Raw genomic sequence first — 10,807 nt, 5'->3', positions numbered from 1 at the left:
GACGAAGGTCAGCTTGCTGGATGGCTGGGGGCTCAGCGCCCGTATGCCCGGTTGTGTGTGGGGTTATGTGGCAGGGGTGGGGACCCCAGATGGAAAGATTTCTCATGAGGATTTCTCCTGCTGGGGACTTTCTCAGGGAGTTTCCCAGGAAGGCAGAGGAGGGAGCAAGGAATGCGGGCAGGGAAAGAAGGGATAGCTCCAGGAGAGAGACTGGGCAGGGGTGAGGCTGGGCTGGCCTGAGAGCTGTTCTCCAGCCCCAAACTGGCACCCTCCATACCTCCTATTGTATGGTCATAATAGCAAGGCATTTGTGGCATTTCTTGTCCCGGGTGAGAAGAGGTCCTCTCACTTGTGCAAGATGCAATGGCAGCCCCATTTACAGTGGCGGAAACTGAGGCCCAGGCAGCGCGAGCTCACTAGCTTCAACTCCAAATGGCAAAGGAGCAGCAGGGAGAAAAGCAAAGCCAGGTCTGTGCCGCGCTGGCCTCCAGCTGCTGGCCTGCAGTCTGCGTGAGGACGTGGGTGGGGGCAAGGCCAAAGCAGGTGGTGACCCCAGGAGACCCAGGGCTTTTCTGAAATCCTGGAATGCCAAGGGCATGTCTACATGGGACCAGCATTTGACGTAATGGCTATGTCGCTGGACTCCCATGTAGTCTACTGTGATTCGAGTCCCGGACCTGGTGTCTTAAACTCATGCCAGGCACGTGTGTGTGCGTGCCCGAGATCCTGAGAGGAGAATGGAGGAGAAGGGATTGTGGCATGGCCATCCCCCCTGGGGGGTGATTTCTCGCTTTCTCTCTCTCTGTCTCTCTCTGTCTTTCTGGCGAACGCACACACCCTATAGCAAAAACCTCTCCAAAAAAAAAAGGCATGTCTACATTCTGTGCAGACGGGGAACCCAAGGCTCAAAAAGGTGTCACCTATCTCCTCTGGCTTTCCCATCCTGAGTGGGCCCACTTGTGAGCCCCCAGCCCCCAAGATCTCCTGGTGTGGCTTTGAGAAAGCATTTCTCTTAGGGAGGGGCCGAGGTCTCTGGCTGTCCTTGGTAAAATTCAGAAGTAACTGTAGCCCTGACCTTTGACCTTCTCTAACTAACCCCATGAGTGGAAGCAGGAGAGATAGGTGTATTTGTGGCCCCCATGAGAGGAGCAGACATGGGAACCTGGAACCTCACTGTCCCCACGGCCCCAATCCTGAAGGCACAGAAGCAAAGGCTTCCTCCTCAGAACCTCAGTCCTCCCCTCTGCATCATGGGTGTAGGGAGAGACGAGAGGGATGCTGGGGTTGCCCCGTTCTGGTCTTCGCCATGGAGCCTGGAGGGTTTGTGTTCCACACGGTGACACGTAGGGAGCTGGAGACCCCTTGGTGGCACAGGCAACCCACCCCCTCCAGAGGCCTCCCTCGGGCAGGCGGCCACACTGGCTTCAGCCTCTGCTGCTCCCCCTCCCTCAGCAGGTCCCCTGGGGCCTGGGAGGAAGCGAGCCTGGCTGGACGGCCCGGCTGGACAGCTCGAACCGTCTGGTTCCCACAGACTCCAGAGCTGGGTGGAGGGGGGACCTGCATGGCGGGGGTGGACTGCGGCTGGAAGAGGCTGGGAAAATGCCTGGCCAGCTGTGGGGCCCCTCCCCACCACCCCTGCCCGCCCCAGCCCGGAATCCACCCAACAACCCCAGAAAGGGTGAGGGTCTGTCCTGCATCAGGGGCAGCAACGTGGGCCACAGGGGACAGGGAAAGGTCCCCTGTGCACGGGTGTGTGGGCAAGGATGGGGCAGCGGCTCTGGTGTGTGGGGCCAGTGTGTCTGTTCACTGCGGCTGGAAGAGGCTGTGAAGATGCCTGGCCAGCTGTGGGGCCCCTCCCCACCACCCCTGCCCGCCCCAGCCCGGAATCCACCCAACAACCCCAGAAAGGGTGAGGGTCTGTCCTGCATCAGGGGCAGCAACGTGGGCCACAGGGGACAGGGAAAGGTCCCCTGTGCACGGGTGTGTGGGCAAGGATGGGGCAGCGGCTCTGGTGTGTGGGGCCAGTGTGTCTCGAGTGAGATGCAGAGACAGTTACGGAGACAGACAGACTCAGAGGGCGGGGAAAGGAGGCCCCTGCTGGGCCCCGCTCCCTGTCGTGCATTCCTGTGGGGCCCTGGTGACCCTGGTCCTTCCCAGACTGTGTCCGGAGCTAGTGGGAGGACGGAGGCTGGCTGAGTCGGGGAGCCTGGGCCTTTGCCGCATGGTCCCCAGCTTCCTGTCCCACCAACCCCCGAGGAGGGTTAGCCTCTGATTGGAAAGAGGACTAGAGGAGAAGACTGAGCCCCCTGCATACCTCGGGGGGACATGTGAAAAGGGCCACACGCCCGTTGCCCAGACCTGCTTCTGGGCATGAGCCCCCTCCACACACCACTCGCTGGCCCCCGACGCAGTCAGGAAGTGAAGGCGGGCTCCTCCTGCCCCAACCCCCAAGCAGGACCCTGGGCTCCGCGCCCGCCTTGGACGCACTGCATGAGCCTGGCCCAGTGCCTGCCTCTCTGGGCCTTGGTTCCACTCCCTTTGCCCAGCAGGTGGGGGGATGGGCAGCCTGCCTCTGGGTCTGAGTCCCGGGAAGGGTCTGAGTGGGGTCAGTCTGGAGGAGGTTGCATCCCTGGAGGTGCTGGGCCAGGAGCCCTAGACACCATGATCTCACGGTGCCCTCTGCCCACTGTCCAGCCCTGGGACCCCACCCACCGAGCCTCTAGCCTTCACATTCCTTCCATGACCAACAGACGCCCCTGGCTCCCGCCTGACCACCCCCTACCTGGGCCAGCAGGAGAGAGTGGACGAGTGCTCCTCAGAGAAGCGGAATGCCTGCACTGGGCGGACCCGGGGAGAGCTCCTTGGCACACACGGATGGAGAGACCAAGGTGGAGTCCACGCTGCACCTGAGGTCACCCAGCCAGGCGGGAGCAGGGCTGTTTTCTCCACTCATCCATCCATGCCCTCGGCTGCCCTAACTCCATGGTACTTAGAAATTGGGGGTCATCACCTCCGACCCCGCCCTGAGGACACCCTCACCTCTGTGGGAGATTTGATCCCAGGAGGGATCCCAGCCTCCATTCCTCCTCCTCAGAAAGTTAGAGCCAAAAGGATACCGAGTCTCTTGGCGGAATTAGGCTAAATCAGACCCTCAAACGGCAGAGTCAGGGGATTTCAGAATTTTCCGGTTTCTCAGCACAGCGGCTCAGGCCCTTGGAACATCGCGATTGAATAGGCGCCTCCCGCCCCCTCTCCGAATCTCCTACAGCATCACACAGTCGACGTCGCAGGGTTCCAGGAAAGGGGACCCCTCCTACCAGAGTCCAGCAGCTCTAGAGGACTGTCAAAGCTCTTTGCCTGCTGGACACCAGAGCCGCTGTCCCTGAGAGGACTCCCTGCCCCCAGGGCACCCACTGCCACTCCCAGGGGAGCCACTACTGCCCCCAGGGCTGGCCTTCCCAAGCCTCCACCTCCAAGTCTTATCTCCCGGCTGCTCTCTGCCTCTCTTCCTCCCCTGGTTTATGGCATTCCTTGGCCAGAGTGGGACACTCCTTCCCACACCCCAGACGTGCCTTGGCCACGGGCAGGGAGACCCTCTCCCTCCGAGGGTGGGGCACTTCCAGGCTGCCATGGTGATAAGGAAGAAGGGAGAGGTTGGTTGGCCACCCTGGCATCTACACTGCAGGGAGTCCACAGAACCCAGAAATCCAGACTTCTGCCAAAGCACACCCTCCCCACACAGGCTCCTGTCTCCCCACAGGCCAGGCTGCCGGAGGCAGAAGGTGCCTCTAGAGTCTGACTACCAGGGTTCACATCCCAGCTTCACCAGCTCTTGGCTGTGTGACCTTGGGCAAGGTGCTTGCCCTCTCTGTGTTTTCCTCATCTATAAAATGTGGACACTAACAGTACCTAACTTCATGGGGGCTGTTGTGTAGATTACATAAATTAGTATTTGCAGAATGGAGGACTGGACAGTGGTACAGAGGTAATGCGACACTCTGCAAGGCTGATTCACCTGGGAAGGCCCCAGGTTTGTGTCCAGAGACCTCCCTGAACACGCCAGGAACCTGTGTGCTATGATCCAGGGCTGCGAGTGCGTAAAGGTGTAAGGACCTTGTTGGAAGCACCTATGTTTTTTGTTTCTGTCTCCCTCACTCTTGGGAGAAAGAAGGAAACTTTAAATACACATATTTGCAAAATAATAGAACAAGGTCTGGAACATGGAAACAGCGATATTTGGCATGTCTCCCTTAAACTGACGTACCCTCCCCCACCCCCAGGAGTGTTAGCTGCTGTGGAGGGGGAGGATGGGGGGAGCAAGGGCCCTTACATAGACAAGGCTTTGCACTCAATTCCTGGCATCCCTTCTTCCTTGCTGTGTGACTATGACCAAGTGGATTCACCTCTCTGAGTCTCAGTTTCCTTATCTATAAAACAGGGGTGATTCCAACCCTCCAGGACCAGCATGTGGGAAAGCTCATCCCGCACACTTTTTGTACAGTTCAGTCAACAGGAATACAATCAGAATAGAAAACAACTCCAGTAGAGGCTCACCCCCTCCACCCCTGTGTGCAGCCCTGAGAGGCCCCTCATGTCCTCTCTGTGCAGAGGTTCCTAATTCGCTGTTTCCACCCTACTGGGGGGGCGGGGGAGGGTCACTCAAGGAGGCAGCAGTGGGGCAGAAGAAAGTGGTTCCATGGCTAAAAACAGGCCAGAGGCCCACTCCGTCACAAGGTCAGCCAGAACCCAGCCTGGAGCCCCTGGAGGAGCCAGGGCCGCCTGCTCCAGACCACAGTCTTCAGGGCCAGTCCCGAGGTCGCCCTGGCCTGCTCCCTTAAGACAGCAACTCCCTGGGGAGTTTCTTTCCTTCTCTAGGCCTTTGCCATGGCTGTTCCCTCTGCCTGGGAGCTCTGTCCACATTGTCTGAATTCCCTACATCCAGAGCTCAAGTCAAATAGCACCTCCCCGGGAAGTCCCCGGCACCCCCTCATCTGATTAGATGCCCCTCGGTTGCTCTCCCTCTCTGCATCCTATTTGCTTCCTGCACTGTGGAATTTGTGTGTGTGTGTGTGTGTGTGTGTGTGTGTGTGTTCCCTCTACTGCATCTCCACCTTGAATGTAAGCTTCAGGGCAAGGGCTGGGTCTACCTCCTTCATCTCGTCCACCTCCACAACCCGATGACTACCGATCAGGCCCACAATGAGCGTTTGTTCACCACGGTCCTGTTCACCCACTCACCGTGAGGACATCTCCAAGAACGTCCCAGGGGCTCCCTGTCTCACTCTGAGCACATGCCCAAGTCCTGTGGCAAGGGCCCACGTGACCCGGCTTTATCCTGCCGTCTCCTCTTGCCTGCCTCTCCCTCTCCCCAAGCAGCCTGGCCTGGCTCTTTCCCCTGCCAGGATTGTCTTCCAGGAGTGTTCATGGGGTCCTCCCTCGCGTCTTCCAGTGTCCTCAGAGAAGCACTCCCTGACCGCTACAGGCCCTGAGAAGCACAGTCTAAATTCACTGCTGCCGATCAGGGGCAGTCTCCCCACCAGATGGAGCTCCGCACGGCCTGGCCGGGAGCTCTGTCTCTCCACCGCGAGTCCCGGATCTGGTGGCTTAAACTTACACCGGGTGCGTGTGCATGCGTGCCCAAGATCCCGAGAGGAGAATGGAGGAGAAGGGATTGTGGCGTGGTTATCCCCCCTGGGGGGTGATTTCTCACTTTCTGTCTCTCTGTCTCTCTGTGTCTTTCTGGAGAGTGCACTCACCCTACAGCAAATTTTTTCCGAAAAAAATAAAGAGAGAGAGAGAGATAAAGGTCCATAACGTAACGTAAAGTTCTTTGTTGAAGATGATGCATTATGGTAGCATCTTTGATTTTGATTATCACACACTACCTACATACTTTCAAAAAGCCATATTGTAGGGAACCAGCAGTTAGCGTAATGGCTATGTCGCTGGACTCCCATGTAGTCGACTGCAGTTCGAGTCCTGGACCTGTTGGCTTAAAACTCACCCTGGGCACGTGTGCGTGCGTGCCCAAGATCCCAAGAGGAGAATGGAAGAGAAGGGATTGCGGCGTGACCATCCCTCCTGGGGGGTGATTTCTCACTTTCTGTCTCTAATGTCTCTCTCTGTCTGTCTGGCGAGCGCATGTGCCCTATAGCAAAAATCTCTCAAAAAAAAAAAAAAGCTGTATTGTACACCACAAAGATGTACAACTAAATGTAAATAAGAACTTATAAAAGACAATAATTGAGGGAACCAGCAGTAAGCATAATTGCTATGTTGCTAGACTCCCATGTAGTCGACCACGGTTTGCGTCCCAGACCTGGTGGCTTAAAACTCACGCCAGGCGCATGTGCGTGCGTGCCCAAGATCCCAAGAGGAGAATGGAGGAGAAGGGATTGCGGCGTGGCCATCCCCCCTGGGGGGGGGGTGATTTCTCGCTTTCTGTCTCTGTCTCTGTCTGTCTGGTGAGCGCAAACGCCCTATAGCAAAAACCTCTCAAAAAAAAAAAAGAAAGAAAGAAAGAAAGAAAAGAACTGAAAGAAACAAAGAAAGAAAATAGCCATTCATAGGTGGGGCTGAAATGAATGAACACGTGGGAATTCCTCGGTATGGACCCCGGTGCTTCATAGGTATTACCCACTGGAGGGCAGGAAGAGACAGGTGCGTAGGCCACTACACAGGTAGATGTGGGTCTGGGCAGCGTGTCCTTCAGTGCAGCCAGGGCTGCTTCACCCCCTCAGGGCAGCGTTGTCACTGGCTGAATTTTTTCCCACCGCAGCCCTGCAGGGTCCAAGGTGGCTGGTGGAATTCAAGGCCATTGGACCCAGACAGGAAAAGGCAGCGTCACCAGCCCTGGTGTAATCCAAACCAGATGCGGCCTGAATGGCTTCAGACCCATGGGGGTGGTCACTGCGGGACTGGCCAAGGCCCAGCAGCAGGAAATGGTCTTGCAGGGAAGTTCTCTGGGCCAAGCCCAGCTGGGAGGAGCAGACCCATTGAGGATGTTAACCCTTGTTAGCCCACAGGAGGCCAGGACCCTGGGCGAGGCAAGCCTGGGGCCCGGTACCACGAGACACAGAACACCTTGCCCTGGAGAGCACAGCACAGGCATCGTGACGGACACTGGGCCCTGGCGCTGTGGTGAGCAGGGCAGACCAAGCCAGGGGCAGGGAAGCTGACAGATGGGCACCCTGGGGACTGCAGAAACCCAGACCCAGAGCCTTAACGCTGACCCTGCTTGGGCATGGCTCCAGTTGGCAGCCCCAGCCATGGACTCACCCCTCCATCAGGGCAGCTTCGTCCCTTCAGGTGTGGATGTGAGCTCCACGGGAAACAGTGGAGCTGAGGTCCAGGCCGGAGAGAGGCAGCCCCAGTTCTGCACCAGGCGCCATGGCCTCAGCTTTGCACTGAGCGCTCCGGGGCCCTGGATGGGAACCAAATCTCTCTAAACTCCCATTTCTTCACCAAGTGTTGAGTCTATGTTCTCTGCCGCCAGGGACCAGAGGAGGCCCAAGGAGACCCTTGATGAATGAAAAGCTTTCTAAGACATGCTCCTGGGTGGGGGGGTGTGGGCTTGGGGGAGCAATTAGTCCTGTTTTGTGGTTCTGGGTGGGATTCTTGCCCAGGACACGTTAATTTGCTGCGCGGCCTTGGGCAAGTGATGTCGGCTTTCTGAACCTGTTTCTGCAGCCATGAGATACAGTGAGCCGGCGCCTCATCCCACTGCTGACTGTCAGGGCGGCTCTCAGTGTGGAAGAGCTGAGGTTGTCATTTCACATTCCAGAGGAAGAAACTGAGGCTTGTGCTGGGAGTCGGGAGTCTTGGGTTCTAGTCTCAGCTGCTGTGGCTTTTGATGAGGAGTTGTTCCCGTTCTGTCCTCAGTTTCCCCAGCTGGATGCAGCGCCCAGATCTGGATCTGCACTCTGGCTGGACCTCGCTCCCTGCCCTCCCCCCACAGTGGTGACTCAGCCCTCATCATCACGCTGTGTGGCCGAGGCGCAGCCTGGGTGGGGGCCAGTGAGGCCGAGAGAACCACTCAGAGGAAACCACAGGCCTAGCCCAGCTGGCAGGTGGCGGTGGGCCGGCCGGCAGGTGGGCAGGGATCCACGGCCCCGGGGCCCTGCCCATCAGTACGCCTCCCACCATAAGCCCAAGCTAGGCTCCCCAGGTCCCCCACAACCTCGACTGCAAGGGTCAGGTTCAAGCCCCAGAGCTCCCACACCTCATCATCCCATGCGGCACCTGCTGCAGCAGGACTGCACCCACCCACTGGAACCCAGCAGGGGGCGGTAAGAACCTGGCCTTGCCCTCCACACCAGCACTCATGAAGGAGCAGCCAAGGGACTGCGGAGTTTCTCTCTGGGGGTAAGTCTAACATTTCTCAGGATAGTGTTTAAAACCAGATGCTTTGGGTCAGCAGGTGGAGTGGTGGTTAAGGGGCTGGACTCCTACATGAGCTACCACAGCTCAAGTCCCAGACCTGGCAGCTTGCTTTCTCTCTGTTTTTCTCTCTCTCTCTGTCTCTTGCTGGTGAGCACGCATGCTCTATGGCAAATTGAAATAATAGCAATAAAGAAAACAAAATAATTCTGGGAACCAGCAGTTAGCGTAATGGCTATGTCACTGGACTCCCACATAGTCGACCGTGGTTCACGTCCCAGACCCGGTGGCTTAAAACTCACGCCAGGCGCATGTGCGTGCGTGCCCAAGATCCCAAGAGGAGAATGGAGGAGAAGGGATTGCAGCGTGACCATCCCCCCGGGGGGTGATTTCTCGCTTTCTGTCTCTATGTCTCTCTCTGTCTGTCGGGTGAGCGCACGCGCCCTATAGTGAAAAACCTCTCCAAAAAAGAAAAAAAGAAAGAAAGAAAGAAAATAAAAGAATTCTAAAAAAATAAAAGCAGAACTTCCCACCTCAGACTGTCAGGTCATACTGCCACGTGACCCTGATCAAGTGACTTACAGCTCCCCCTTTGAGAAATGGATTCAAATGCCTGCACTCACCCTGCAGGGTACTGTGCGTGACAATGTGATCAAGGAGTGCTGGGCCCAGGGCGGGCAGCAGGTGCCCCCATGTGTTAACTGCTGTCCCCTGCCGTTCCTACTGGAACTGGCATGTCCCTGGCAGGGCCATCTCCCTTCTGACTCAGTTGTCCCCACAGCCAGAAAGGTTGCACCCTATTCAGTCCCCGTGTTGTTCACGAGGCTGTTGCCTCAAGCCGATGGAGCACTGCCGGCCTATGGAAGGCAGGCCAACTGGAAGAGCAGAGAGCAGCCCTCCCCCTGGGGCCTCCGAGGAGACCCCGGTCCTTCCTCTGACCTCTACCCAGAGACCCTGCTCTGCTTCCTCCTGGAGGCAGCTCCTGGGCAGGTCCTTACTTGGGAGACAGGAAAGCTCATTCCAAGCCCCAGCCCCTGCCCTGCTGCATAGCCTTCAAGTTCCTTCTCTCTGAGCCTCGGTTTCCTCTTCTGTCGAGTGAGGACAGGAACGCCGGGGTCCCCTGAGCACTCCCAGGGCTGAGCACAGCCTCAGTCTGACCGAGGCAACCATCGCCCCACCCTATCAGGCCGTCCTCTCACTGCCGCTCTCTGGCTCAGGCCCCCCTCTGTGAAATGGGAGCGATCATATCTGCTTCCTAAGCTCGCTGTGAGGAGTCGATGAGCCGACGTATCCACAGGTGCTTAAACAAAGCCCGGCACACAGTAACACCTCATTATACTGGCTGCTGTCATGGCCCTTCTCACAGGTAAGGAAACTGAGGCACGAAGTGGGGAAGCCACTTGCTCACATCACACCCCGAACAGGGTGGCGCCTGAGCCTGCAGCAGTAACCCACACACATGTGCTGATGGCTGTTAACAGAGCACCTGGCACATAGTAGGTGCTCAATGAACAGAGGTCAGCTGAGCCCTCGCACAGTGCATGCACACAGAGGGCAGGGCCACGTCCAACCTGTACATTTATTTACAAGGCACAAGCTGAGAGCAGGCAGGGACTGCCCGATGGCCTTCCCCCTCCTCCTGGGCCTGCTGACCCCATCATTTGAGGCGTGGTAACCCCTGAGATGGGGGCCCAGAGTGGCTGGGTTGGGCCAGCTTGGCCCTGAGGCCAGCTCGGGGGTGGTCTCCCATGTCCCCCAGGCTTCTCCAGTCCCCCTCCACCGGGCCAGGGCTGGGCGGCCTCTCTCACACAGAGTTCCTGTGTGTTGGTGGTCGAGGAAGGTGGGTGGGGCCGGCCGGGCCAGCTGCTGTGTGCTCAGCCTTATCTGTTGGGAGTGGGAGGCAGCGGGCATGGAGGTCTTCCTTCACAAAGCCCGCTCTGTCTCCCTGCCAGCTGGGTCCTACACTCCGCCTTGCTGCCTTCCTGCTCCGCCTGGAGCCTCCCAGCCACAACCTCAGGAGCTCTACATGCTGGGACCCAGTCATCCACCCCAGCTAGGAGCAAGGGCAGCCAGGGATGCCCCAGGTGGGCAAAGCAGGGGCCACCGGGGCAGGGGGGGGGGGGGCGGGGGGGGGGGAACAGGGGACAGGAGTCTAGGGCGTGACTGACAGGCCGGAGCCCTGTCTGGGGAGGCACTAGCGGGATGAATCCAGGCCACACTCTGAGGTGGCTGATGTCGGGGAAGCGGTCACTGCATGGGGGCGTGGGGAGCCCCGAGCCTCCCAGCCTGGCACAGCCTTGTGTGGGGCTGCCCGCCGGGGTGCGGGGGAGGAGGGGCGTCTGGCCTGCCTTCTCTGGCGTTCTAGGCTGTGTGGCCTCAGCCCCGGCCACTGGTGGCTGCGTCCAGGGCTCAGCTGCTACTCGGGGCC

The sequence above is a fragment of the Tupaia chinensis genome, unplaced genomic scaffold (genome assembly GCF_000334495.1).
Source record: "Tupaia chinensis unplaced genomic scaffold, TupChi_1.0 Scaffold000418_1, whole genome shotgun sequence".
Classification (NCBI taxonomy): domain Eukaryota; kingdom Metazoa; phylum Chordata; class Mammalia; order Scandentia; family Tupaiidae; genus Tupaia; species Tupaia belangeri.
The sequence above is the reverse complement of the archived record's forward strand: the minus strand, read 5'-3'. Positions refer to the sequence as shown.